The sequence below is a fragment of the Hordeum vulgare genome, chromosome 7H, assembly GCF_904849725.1.
Source record: "Hordeum vulgare subsp. vulgare chromosome 7H, MorexV3_pseudomolecules_assembly, whole genome shotgun sequence".
Classification (NCBI taxonomy): domain Eukaryota; kingdom Viridiplantae; phylum Streptophyta; class Magnoliopsida; order Poales; family Poaceae; genus Hordeum; species Hordeum vulgare.
Window position 1 is genome coordinate 436,563,978 of NC_058524.1, and position 12,445 is coordinate 436,576,422.

The following is a 12,445-nucleotide window of genomic DNA, read 5'->3' on the forward strand; positions in this document are numbered from 1 at the left end:
CTCGCGCCGTCCCGGTTCTGTTCCGGCAGACGGCACTCCGATCCGGCGCCGTTAGGTTCGTGTAGGTGATCGTGGCGATGTAGCTCTCTCTGTGTGAAGTTCTCTCTGTTAACACAGAGGTTGGAGTAGTGAGATGTGAGAAAGAAATAATAAAAATAAATAATGTATTGCGTATGTATTTTGTATGTATGAGATGCACGATGTATGTATTTGCGTATATAGGTATATGGAGAATACGTTAATTGTTTGGTTATGTATCTGTGAGTAAAAATGTGTATTTGGCCTAAAGCCACTTACCGGTGGGGCCAACGCACCCCGCTGTCTATGACACGGAGGCCCCACACCCTCCTTTAAAGAAAAGTGAAAATTAAAATATAAATATAAAAATAATGTTTTTATTAAATAAATAAATAGATATATTATTTAATTAATTAATTGAATAATTAGAGTATGACACGTGGGTCCCCCACTAAATTAATATGATTAATTAATATTTAATCTTAATTAAAACTTGTGCCTATGACGTTTGGGACCCACTGGTCAATTGACCAGTCAACTGTTGATGTCAGCATGACATCATGCTGATGTCATAATTGCTTTTATTTAAATTAATTAAATCTGTTTTTAATTCCTAAATAATTAATAAAACTTTAAAAATTAATATAAAATAATCCATAAGTCAGATCAAAATATTTTCAACATGAAAGTTGATCAGCAGGACGAGACGAACCCGGATACATGGTCCATTCATGTGTCACACGTCCCTAGCATAGCAAACGTGGAACATTTCCGTCGTTTCCAGTCTGACCAGTAGTAGCCCGAGACCCGGAAAATATCGTCAGATATTCTTCCGACTCGTCTATGACGGATGTTGCTGCGTTAGCTCATGTCTAGCCTGCATCTTGCCATGTCATGCTTTGTGTTGCACCGTTACTATTATTTATTGTTTCTTCCCCCTCTTCTTACCGGTAGATCCCGAGACTGACGCTACTTCCAGGTACATCTACGACCCTGCCGATTAGTCCTTTACCGCAGAGCAGGAAGGCAAGCAAACCCCCCTTGATCATTCCTATATCGCCTATGTCTTTCTTCCTACTGCTTGCATTAGTATTTTTCTACTGTTGTAGTTAGCTCCTATATCTGATGCATAGCCTATTTTTGATGAATTGCTACTTTCAGTCATGTACCCTTAATATGCTTAGTATAGGTGGAGCAGTCATCCCCTCTGACCCCGTAGTTCAGTTGCCCCGCTTGATTTCAAATCTCGATCTCTGATCGACGAGCCAGACCTGACACATCACATACACCCCCTTAGTTGTACGAGCTACAGAGATACTATCGGGTACCGGGTGACACCTTGCTAAGTACTCCTGATGATATCTCTGTAGTATAGCTATTCGGTTGTGGTTATTGATGACCCACAAGTATAGGGGATCAATCGTAGTCCTTTCGATAAGTAAGAGTGTCGAACCCAACGAGGAGCAGAAGGCTCTGATAAACGGATTTCAGCAAGGTAATAACTGCAAGCACTGAAAGTAGCGGTAACAAGTGATTGTGTAGCGAGGTGAAATGTAGCAAGCAAAGAGTAACAAGTAACAAGTACTAGCAACGGTGCAGCAAGTGGCCCAATCCCTTTTGTAGCAAGGGACAAGCCTGAACAAAGTCTTATAGGAGGAAAAACGCTCCCGAGGACACACGGGAATTTCTGTCATGCTAGTTTCATCATGTTCATATGATTCACGTTCATTACTTTGATAGTTTGATATGTGGGTGCACCGGCGCTTGGGTACTGCCCTTACTTGGACAAGCATCCCACTTATGATTAACCTCTCTCGCAAGAATCCGCAACTACAAAAGAAGAATTAAGACAAAGTCTAACCATAGCATTAAACTAGTGGATCCAAATCAGCCCCTCACGAAGCAACGCATAGACTGGGGTTTTAGCTTCTGTCACTCCAGCAACCCATCATCTACTTACTACTCCCCAATGCCTTCCTCTAGGACCAAATATGGTGAAGTGTTATGTAGTCGATGTTCACATAACCGCACTAGAGGAAAAGACAACATACAATATATCAAAATACCGAACGAATATCAAATTCACATGACTATTATCAGCATGACTTATCCCATGTCCTCAGGAACAAAAGTAACTACTCACAAAACATAATCATAATCATGATCAGAGGTGTAATGAAATAGCATCAAGGATCTTAACATAAACTCTTCAACCAAGTAATCCAACTAGCATCAACTACAAAGAGTAATGAACACTACTAGCAACCTTACAAGTACCAATCGGAGTTGTGAGACGAAGATTGGTTACAAGAGATGAACTAGGGATTGGAGAGGAGATGGTGCTGATGAAGATGTTGATGAAAATGCCTCCACTCCGACGAGAGGAGTGTTGGTGGTGACGATGGCGACGATTCCCCCTCCGGGAGGGAAGTTTCCCCGGCAGGATCGTCCTGCAGGAGCTCTAGATTAGATCTGCTCAAGTTCCGCCTTGTGGCGGTGGCGAAACCACGAAAAAGCTCCCGATTGATTTTTTATGGACCAGGACGCTTCATATAGCAAAAGAGGGGGCTAGTGGGCCGTCAGGCTGCCCACAAGCTTGCCCTGCGCCACCAGGGGGGTGGTGGTAGTGGAAGGGCTTGTGGAGCCCTGGTCGCCCCCCTCCGGTAGTTCTTTCACCCAGTATTTTTTATATAATCCAAAAAAATCCACGTAACTTTTCAGGGCATTTGGAGATGTGCAGAATAGTGGACTAGGATTTGCTCCTTTTCCAGTCCAGAATTCCAGCTGCCTGAATTTTCCCTCTTCAAATAAACCTTGCAAAATAGAGAGAAAAGGCATAAATATGGTACCACAAGTAATATAACAGCCTAAAAAGCAATAAATATCAACATGAAAGCATGATGCAAAATGGACGTATCAACTCCCCCAAGCTTAGACCTCGCTTGTCCTCAAGCGAAAACCAAGTTCCATAAACATGTCCACATGTTGAGGGACGAAGGTGTCGATAAAACATAATATGGACATGAGGGCATCATGATCACACATAGAACAGCAATACATCATAAAGATTCTTATGGGAAAGTAACAATTCCTTCACAAAGAAAAGCGTGAAGCAAAAACCTTACCGAGAAGTAACCAACAATAGTCCATAGTCACTGAAGCAATTGCAATTTATCACAACATCAGAAAGAGTCAAATAAGAGCTTGTAAGGCAAACCCACATACTCAATCATCTCTTTTGTTTTCCACAATTGTTACAACTCACGTGGAACTCATGGTGTCAAAGTTTCAGCTGGACACAGAGGAAGATAGGGTCTTATAGTTTTGCCTCCCAACCATTTACCTCAAGGGTAAAGTCAACAACAATAAAGCATGAGTACTCAACTCCAAGTTGATATATGAATATAGATCTTTCCCAAACATGTGACGGTAGCCAAGACAAAGGCAAAAAGGGAATTGGTGAAGATCACCATGACTCTTACAAGGGTAAAAAGTAAAGGTACAAGATAGGCCCTTCGCAGAGGGAAGCAGAGGTTGTCATGCGCTTTTGAGATTTGAATCTGTGTCCCCTTAGTGCGAAGGAACGTCACTTTATATTGCCTCCTGTGATAAAGAACTTTATTATGCAGTCTGTCGCTTTTATGTCTTCCTCATCACAGGTTCGTACAAAGCTTATTTTCCACACACTAATAGATCATACATATTAGAGAGCAGTTTTTATTGCTTGCACCGATGACAACTTACTTGAAGGATCTTATTCAATCTATAGGTAGGTATGGTGGACTCTCATGGAAAAACTGGTTGGAGGTTTATGGATGCACAAGTAGTATCTCTACTTAGTGCGGGAGTTTTGGCTAATATGAGGTGGAAGCAATCGTCACATGCTAAGGGATCTCTAATCGTATAACATTGTTTGGAACCAAGCAAACACAATTCATTATGTTGTCTTCCTTGTCCAACGTCTACTCCTAGGCATGTAATAGTTTGGTGAGTGCTCACAATTGCAAAAAGTGTCTAAGATGATATATTTATATGTGAACCTCTCTTTCCTTATTACTTCTTATTAATTGTAACAATGACTAATGTCTATGTTGATTTATTCTCAACAAGTTTCAATCATCATACATGTCATAAGTGTAGTTATCACTTTCCATAAGATCGTCTCATGATCTTTCATGCTATCGTTCTTTTCATACTTTTTGATCATGGCACAAAGCAAAGCCCTTAACTAAGACACTCTTTATTATATAGCTCGTAAGCTTGAATACATCGGAGGAGAGACAAAAGCAAAAGACTCAAACTAAACACTAAAGACTTATTCCTCTAAGAGAAGAAATAAAAACTGAAAAGGAAAGAACTAAAACAAAGGTAAAAGCAAAAGATATAAAGGTGATATGATACCGGGGCAACTCCCCCAAGCTTGGCAGAAGCCAAGGCGATTGCCCATACCAATGCTTAGTTGTCTTCCTTTCGTGGTAATGGTGGTGTTGTTGGAGTAGTCTGATCCTCCGTCTTCCAAGGCATAGGTGCTCCATCATGACAGGATGAACAATTCGCCGGAATCCTCAAATCTGCAGCCAACCTTACTGATTTAAATCTGTACTCATACTCACAGTTTTGATTCTGCAGGTCATAGATCTGGCCCTGAATTGGTCAACCCTATCGTAGATCCTGAGAGGTGTTTCCCAATATCAATGGCATGCATCTTGTGATTGCTAGTGAACTCTGTGATCATCGTGTGGTTGGCGTTGAGTCCACGGTCCACCATCCCTTGGCACTTGAAGACTTGTTGCTCCATTGCTTCGAGCCTCGTCTCCACGCTTCCGGTCTTCTTAGGCCCCTCAACATCACGGATATGCAACATCCCCTCGCTCATCTTGATAGATTGAGGGTGTTTTACCACTTCCGTGAGGTAGGGATTGATGACCTTCTCGAAGATCTTCTCCTTAGGACCGTTTGGGGAAGTCATGATGATCTAGATCTGCGGCAGAAACAAGCTCGAAACGAAAACAGAGGAAAACTGCGCGATACGGAGATCAAAACCTTCGGGCGACTATATATTGATTTTTTCTAGGCCAGAAGGAGTCCTCCACAAGAAAACGGAGTCCGGGAGGTACACGAGATGCCCACAAGCTTGCCCTCTGCCACCAGGGGGTAGGGGCGGTGGCAGGTCTTGTGGCTGCCTTGTTCGCTCTCCGGACTACTTTTTATTTTTCTAATTTTCCAAAAATTCCAAAACGGAATAAATTTCCCATTAGAAAAGTATCGGAGTCCAATTTTTTACCGAAACAGATACATCTTCATTTTCAAGGTCTGAAATAGGCTGATAAACATCCCTTATGTACTCCTCTGGAGTTATGACATTGATGATATTGGTCTCAACATTTATGGGAGTACCAGAGATGTAATGCTTGATTCTTTGCCCATTTACCACTCTAGGAAAATTTCCTTCCGTGTTATTCATTTTGATGGCACCGGAACGATATACTTCCTCGACAACATAGGGACCTTCCCGTTTAGAGAGAAGCTTGCCTGCAAAGAATCTCAAACGAGAATTGTATAGCAAGACATAATCACCTACATTGAACTCTCGTTTCTGTATTCGTTTGTCGTGCCATCTCTTAACCTTTTCCTTGAACAACCTGGCATTCTCATATGCCTGGGCTCTCCATTCATCTAATGAGCTCATATTAAACAACCGCTTCTCACCGGCAAGTTTGAAATCAAAGTTGAGCTCTTTGATTGCCCAATAAGCTTTGTGTTCCAGCGAAAGAGGTAAATGACAGGCCTTACCGTAAACCATTTTATACGGTGACATGCCCATGGGATTCTTATAAGCAGTCCTATAAGCCCATAGTGCATCGTCAAGTTTGCTAGAACAGTTCTTTCGAGATCTATTGACGGTCTTTTGTAAGATCAACTTGATCTCCCTATTACTCAAGTCAACCTGACCACTAGACTGAGGATGATAAGGAGATGCAAATCTCTAGTTGACATCATACTTAGCGAGCATCTTGCGGAAAACACCATGAATTAAGTGTGAACCGCCATCAGTCATCAAGTATCTAGGGACTCCAAATCTTGGGAATATGACTTGTTTAAGCATCTTAATAGAGGTGTGGTGATCAACATTCACTACAAAAAATATGCTCCTACATGACGTTCTTTAAGATGTCGTTGATGAATTCGTCATAAATCTATGACGATTTTATCTGAGATCGTCGTAAGCCATTTGAGGGGATCAAATCTACATATAAATTACGACGATGTGAGTCAAAAAAGTCGTAACCGCATAAGATGAGATCGTCATAACTTTTACGACGATTATAAAAATGTCGTAACATGTTATAACTATGTTGACATGTCACCGTGGGTCCATTTTATCCCACATCTTCCTAGTTTGTGAAGCATCCTACTATTCTGTCATTCCAAAAATTCTCGAACAATTCTCATAAATACTTTGGATCATATATTCCTCAAATATGTGAAAACCCTTCCTTCCATAGTTTAAAAATAATTCAACAATATTTATTTTCCTATTCTGTTCAGAATAGCACTTTGTCAAGGAAGTGCTATTTCTATTTCTTCGATTACCCTCATATTTTTGGGAACTCCTTCCTATCCAAATCATTGCCTCATGAACATTCTCATAACCAGTTACCTAGTAAATCTTTCTTAGCAAATTTCCAAAGTTTGTGTTCAAGTAACAACTTTGTGAAGGAAGTACTAGATAGGAATATCCTGGTGAGTTAAAAAAAATTCCACATCTTCTATGTGCCCAAAACATAGCTTTCCACAAAATTTTAGCCCCATCTAACAATCCATGTGAGCTCATCACCCAATCTTTGTTTCTGGTAATATTTTTATTTTGTGAAGCAACTTCATTTTATATTGCTTTATAGTTGATGAAAATTTACCATGGGATGAAACTCACCATACAACCTCACTCCACCAAATTTTAGCTCATTTAATTCAGCCAGTTTCCCTCAATATTTTTCCCAATATTCTGTTCAGTAGAGAGCATTGTGAAGGAAGTGCAATTTTTGTTTATCCATGGGAACATTTGAAAATACTATACCATGGATGTGGTCATAAGATTGATCATTTGGCTTGAAAGACATGAATCTTCACACATGATAACTCATTTCTAAGAACAATTTTTTTAAATAATTCACGTATTACAAATTTATTATTTTTCCTGATAACTTGGTTATATATAATTACCAAATGCGAAGGTTTTACAATTTTTTGTTTTTTTAATTTTTCATGCCCATTTCAAAATGCGGTCAAAAGGACTGGCATGCCCGTTCCTAGCTAGTGGTTGAATCTTGAATTTTTTTGCTGTGTATGTGATTAAATGGATACTTTTGTACCTAAAATGATTTTTGCAAAAAATAAAAAACAATCTATGATGCAGCTGCAGTTTAAATTTGACTCGGTTCGAGCTGATTCAGGTTGTTTGAATGAGTGAAAATAGTTAGAAATATCTGAAGTGCATACAAGTTGGTGATCATAAAAAATATCAGAAGTGCATATGAGAAGTGAAAATTTTAATGGTGTCATTTTGTAAAATATTTTTCAAAGTTTCTTTACAAAATTTCTTGTTTTTATAGCACTAAAAACCATTTTTAATTACACATATCTTGAACCAATCACGATGGAGAAAACAGCCTCCCACGGATCACCGAATTGGACACGATCTGAACCATCCATCACGTATCCATCCAACGGTGGAGCCACTCCTCAGAAACCCTAACCACCCACCACTCTGCACTTCTCGAGATCCGATCTCGTCTCCTTCTCCAGATCCGATCTTGTCTCCCTCGTGTGCCTATTTCCCCACCAACCGGAGCGCGTGCGTGTCGATGGAGGTCTTGGCCAGGCTCCGCCAGCCGCCCGCGGCCTTGACGGCGCCGCCCCGCCGCGGCGGAGGGTCCCTGCGACTGCCACGGTTTCCCCCTTCAGCTTGGCCCGCCCCTGCGCGCCTGAGCATCGATGACGCACTGGCGGAGCACACGGGCGAGTTCGGGCGGTGGTAGCTGCAGCACTTCATGCTGGTGTCGGCGGCGTGGGCACTGGAGGCGCTCCACGCCATGGTCATCATCTTCGCGGACAGGGAGCAAGCCATGCGGTGCCACGCGGGGGAAGGGTGGTGCGGCGACCGGTGCGCCGGCGTTGCGGCCGGGTGGGAGTGGGCGCAGGGCGGACAGTGAGTGTCCTCCGCCGGCGGCAGCCCTCCCTCCCCACCGCCGCGGCCTCCCTTCCTCCCCAGATTCCGCTCCTCCGTCGCGCTCCCTCGCCGCCGTTCCCGACCACTGGACCACGTAGGCTGTGTGGCCTCCCTGCCTCCCCGGCCACCTCGCATCTCGGCTGAATCACAGTAGGTGAGTGAAGAAAATCGCTTTTTTCTTTGATTGGTATTAGTATTTTGCTGTGATGCGCTGCTGCTGGACTTGTGAATGGTCTGTAGGACTGATGATGTGCCACGGGTGCTCATTGGGGGTTTGGGGGCTGAGAATTTGGGGTTTCGGGGATCAGATCTCCGCGCGATCTGGTCCGGCATTGGTGGTTGGTGGAGAATGCCACAGTTTTTCAGCTAAGATCTCGCGAGTTCACATCTGATCTGTTCGAAAGCTGCAATTTTGTTTCTTTTTGAGATCTGATCCTGCTTCCTCAAATCTCTAGCATTAGTGCAAATGTTTCGGCATTGTGTCTTCCTTTGTGGACCGCACGGGTACTTGATTTGATTTATTAGGAACGGGGGTTTAGTTTGTTCTTGTTTGCAGTTGAGTTGTGCGTCCAAGCTTGGTTATGTCATGCCTGAGGAAAACACTCCGCATTACGATTTGGTACAACGATATGTGTAAGATCAAGCCTGCCTGCCTGAGGAAAACACTCCGCATCCCAAGCAACGTATACATGCCTGCGTGCCGAATAGCTGTGCAATCTTTTTCCTTGGAAAACTAAGGTGTAGCTACGCATCTGGACGCACGCAGTGTCATTGGTTTAGTAGGATAGTTGTAGTTTACTTCACCCTTTTTTTGACCCGTGTTGCATCTTTTTGTACTAAACTGCGTCTAGACTTGTATTATGGCTAAGCCTTATTTTGTATTCTAGTGCGTTTTTTTACCTCTAAATGGTACATGATTGATCTCATGCATGCATGTCGCCGGTCTGACAGCACTACCGATCAGCCAGTATGAATCAAAACACGAATCACATACGTAGCAAATTGCACTAATTTATTTATCTCACGTTGCCTAATGGAAAGCAGATTGTGAGTCTCGGTGATGTGATCTCAAGCACACTGCAGAATAAATAAGTAACACCTCCGTTTTCAAATATAAGCCCTTTTTGACAGTTTAATTTAAACTGCCAACACAATACGTATGTTTACTAACAGAGTTAGTACTGTACTTGTACGACAAACTCCTTTTAGATTAGTCTCACTCTCGCATGTTGGTGTCGCATTCTTCTACCAGGGAGTATTTTTCCACGAGGTGTCATGTCAGGGCGTGTATGGGTTGCTGCTTCTGGAGTAGGTAGCTGGAATTCGATGATTTGGTGCGTCGTGCTGAGCTTCTTCTCTGATTTGCACCGATTTCTTGGTGGAAAGGGAGGCAGTCCTTGTTTGTTTGATCCATAGGTTTAGCAGTTGGCTACACTCCACAGAAGCATCTAATTTGTTATGTGCGGTTTTTGTTATGTCTGGCTAATCTGGGGACCCATTTCTGTTGTCTTCTACGGTAGCAAATAATGCCTAACTTCTGGTCTTCACCCTAGCTAGACCTTGTCTAGATAATTCCATATTGTAAAACACTGGGAGAGCAACAACAACATCATCCTTTTTCTAGATAATTCCACGCAGTTCTGTTGGTTAAAAATTCATAGTCATAGTGAGTGTCCTCCATTACAGCATCAGTCTCTAACAATCTACTTACTAGAGCCAGGAAATTGGATTAATAGCTCTCAGTCTCTTGCTTCCGTATGGGGGTTGATTTCCCTCTTACCTCATTCGTATCGGTTCTGTTGTGTAATGCAGCCTAGTTAGCTAAGTGTGTTGGTTTCCCTCTTACTTCAGAATACAGTATTAATATATTGTCCTGACTAATTAACTGAATTTTGACCTATCTGAATACAATATGTTAGTATGGGCGAGCGTAGCACTTTGTGTTGAACTGAAGAAACATTAGCGGCTGGCGCAACCCATGCGCTGAAACCTGAAGATCAACCAAATATTATGTACTAGTACAAATTAACTCTGATGGCCATTACATTGACTTTCCAATACTTATTATATTGTCTTCTCAGTACTTCTATATTTGTTTATCTTTTGTTTCTAACTCTTTTGGTTTATTGTTAGATGCCTTCGTTCAGCCTCTACGAACATATCCACAAATGATGTTTCCTCTCATTGAAGGAGCTTCGGCCTGAAAGTGAAGAAGTGGAGTATATTTGTAGTAGTAGTTATATGTTGTGATAGTATCACATGTAATGGTGAAATGAATTATGTAAAGATTGTGCTATTAGCCAAAATTGGCATGTGGTTTGATAATTTTCATTTATTCACTGTTCTGACTGAAATAATTGTGTCGAAATTGAAACCTTGGCTGTCTTTATTTAGAACATGACAAGTGGGACCTAATAGTATATGGCATCTAGAAAGGCCATTTTCAAATAATATTCACAGGATAAAAATGAATAATTAAAGAAATGGACTTCAAATTTTGTGGTGTGGGCTGTCGTTTAGAGATGCTTCACATATATGTATATGAGCTTCAAAGTTGTATGAGCTGTTATTTATAGATCCATTAATAACATGAAACAAAAAAAAGTTGTTGAATTCAAAAATGAAAAAAGACCAAAACTGAACTGGACCAAATGTATTTGGGCACTAAAAGGACAGGGCCCAAATTAGAATGATGAATTATATTTGAAAAAATACTAGAAGCGGCTATAAATAGGCTAAGGCCTCATAAGAAGCCCAATGAAAAAAAGCCCAAAAAAATAAAACCAGCCCATGTGATCAAATGAAATGGGCTGGGCTGATTTCAGTCATGACGTTTTGATTTCGTCGTAATTTTGCCATGTAGGACTGCCACGTAGGATTGGGTTAGATTGCCAATGACGATTTAGGATCGTCGTAAAGGTTACGACGTTCCTGGAATCATCGTAAAGGTTACGATGATTTTGATAAAAACATCGCTGCTGTTCATTTGTGATGCTCCATTTTTGACGCTTGGTTTTTCGTCGTGAGATCTTCGTAAACCAAAAATCGTGACGATGTAGCAACGAAAATATAGTGTCGTGTATTAGCATATTCCTTGTAGTGATTTTTAGTGGGGATAGCTTCTACCCACTTAGTAACGTAATCCACAGCAACTAAGATGTGAGTTTACCCATTGGAACTCGGGAAGGGTCCCATATAATCAAAGCCCCAGACAACAAATGGTTCAATGACAAGTGAATAGTTCATAGGCATCTCTTGACGCTTACTGATGTTCTCTATCCTTTGGCATTCATCACAACACAAGACAAACTTACGGGCATCCTTGAAGAGAGTGGGCGAATAGAAACCTGATTGCAATACCTTATGGGCAGTTCTATCTCCAGCATGGTGTCCTCCGTAGGCTTCGGAATGACACTTCTGCAGGATCTGTCCCTGTTCATGTTCAGACATACAACGTTTAATAACACCATCTACTCCTTCCTTATAAAGGTGAGGATCATCCCAAAAGTAGTGTCTCAAATCAAAGAAGAATTTCTTGTTTTGCTGATAGGTGAAACTGGGTGGTATGTATTTGGCTACGATATAGTTTGCATAATCGGCATACCACGGTGCACTAAGTGAAGTGCGGATGACATTTAATTGCTCATCAGGAAAGCTGTGATCAATTGGTAGTGGGTCATCAAGGACATTCTCTAGCCTAGACAAGTTAACTGCTACAGGGTTATCAGCACCCTTTCGGTCAACGACGTGCAAATCAAATTCCTGTAGTAGGAGAACCCATCTGATCATCCTAGGTTTAGCGTCCTTCTTCTCCATAAAGTACTTAATAGCAGCATGATCAGAGTGAATAGTGACTTTGGAGTCAACTATGTAAGATCTGAACTTTTCACATGCAAACACGACTACTAAAAATTCCTTCTCCGTAGTGGCATAGTTTCTTTGGGCACTGTCTAGAGTTTTACTAGCATAGTGAATAACATTCAACTTCTTGTCAACTCTTTGTCCTAGAACAGCACCAACAGCATAATCACTAGCGTCGCACATGATTTCAAAGGGCAAGTTCCAGTCAGGTGGTTGAATGATAGGTGCGGTTATCAAAGCCTTCTTAAGTATCTCGAAGGCTTCCTCACAATCCTCATCAAAAACAAAAGGAACATCCTTCTGCAAGAGGTTGGTAAGAGGCCTAGAAATCTAAGA

At 41.6% G+C, this 12,445-nt stretch overlaps 1 pseudogene; it reads left to right on the top strand.

Annotated features, from left to right (window-relative positions):
- The first annotated feature begins 7,883 nt into the window (after positions 1 to 7,883).
- On the top strand, positions 7,884 to 8,392 carry LOC123409043 (annotated as a pseudogene).
- The last annotated feature ends 4,053 nt before the right edge of the window (positions 8,393 to 12,445 follow it).